Source organism: Triticum dicoccoides, chromosome 7B (genome assembly GCF_002162155.2).
Source record: "Triticum dicoccoides isolate Atlit2015 ecotype Zavitan chromosome 7B, WEW_v2.0, whole genome shotgun sequence".
Classification (NCBI taxonomy): Eukaryota; Viridiplantae; Streptophyta; class Magnoliopsida; order Poales; family Poaceae; genus Triticum; species Triticum dicoccoides.
In genome coordinates this window covers 658,163,239-658,164,873 of record NC_041393.1, presented here as the reverse complement: position 1 = coordinate 658,164,873, position 1,635 = coordinate 658,163,239, and positions in this window count along the sequence as shown.

Here is a 1,635-nt window from a genome sequence, read left to right as displayed (position 1 = left end):
TTTTTGTTTTCTACTACGTTACCAAACAGCCGCCGGTTCGGTGCACGCTGGAGGTGAGAGAAATAGAGAAAAGAGGGGAGAGAGAAACATTTTTCTTTTTGGGGGGGGGGGTCCGCATGTAAGTGTGTGATAGAGAGAGGGTGAGAAAGATTTTTTTTCTCTTATTTTTAAAAAATGGCCCCCACATGTAAGTCACACATGGAGACAAGGGTAGAATGTCCAACAAACGTCTAGAAAATGACCAAAACCCTTTGATTGGACGGGAATGACACAGAAGGGCATTTCTACAAGGGCACCTAACGGCATGAGGGTAAATTTGAGCATGCTTCAAAGTTAGCAGCAAATATGAATAGTGGGTTCGTGTTAGGGACACAAATATAAAAGCTTCTTTTGAAAAAAGTTCATCGCTTTGGAAAAAACTTCATGGATTTTAGAAAAAATTCCATCAATTATGAAGAAAAAATCCGTGCAAATTGGAAAGGTTCATTGATTTTGAAAAAAAATTCACAAATTTGAAAAATGTACATAATTTTAAAAAAAAATCATGGATTTTGAAAAAAAAAGTCCATCGATTTTGAAGAAAAAGTTCATGCAATTGAAAAAACTTCATTAGTTTCGAAAAAAAGAGTTCACGGGTTTGCAAAAGAATCGCGCATTTAACATAAGAAGGAAAGGAACAAGAAAAAAGATAAGATAAGAAAATGAAAAAAAAAGAAACAATCCGGAAAAATGTCCAGTGAACCGAAAAACCTGGATTGGGAAGTTTCCCAAAATCAGGGGCTTTCCACGAAATGAGAAAGAATAAAAAGAAATGAAGAAGTATGAAGGCACAAGCGTTAGTTCTCCCAAGTGGTTACTGCGGTTTAGACTTTTGTTTTGAAACTGGAATAACTCATTCCATTAAACAACTTACCGAGCAAGATCGGCAGCAATAAACAACCGAGCAAAGGTAGAAACATCACCCGGCCATATAGCTTGGGGTTGATGAACCATCTTCGATCTGAACAGTGCAACAACGTCTGCAACATTATTAAAAGCCCGCGGGTAATGAACTATAGAAATTAGAAAAATGGGCTAAAATGCAGGAAAGTAAATGCCTTAATTTCTGAGAATAAGACTCCATTTGGGGCAAGATCACTGTCAGACGACTTGATCGCACGAACCAAGTTTCTTTTTTCTTTTGAGAAAAACCCAGCTGTTTGTTTAGCACAAGAGCGTGCTGACCGGGCTGTGGACCGGCCCAATTACAGCGTGGGCCGGCTGCCACTCTGTCCGGCCAGCTCTGCCCCTTCATTCTTCCTTCCATCAAACACGCCGTGGCCGACGCTCGCAAAGTTGGAAGCTTTCCTCGATGTTCTCCTAGAACCCCCAAAACCCTCCCTTCTCCGCCGCTGCGCCCCCCGACTCGCCGTCCAGCCTCCTCCTCTCGCCGTCGCCCCGCTACACCACCGCTTCCATCCGCCACCGACCATGGCGTAGCCGACGCCGTACAAGGCCTCTACCGCCCCGCAACGCTAGCTTCGCCGCCGCCGCTGCGGTCCCCTGACTCGCCGGCCAGCCTCCTCCTCTCGACGTTGCCCCGCTGCACCATCGCTTCCATCCGCCACAAACCATGGCATGGCTGACGCCGTACAA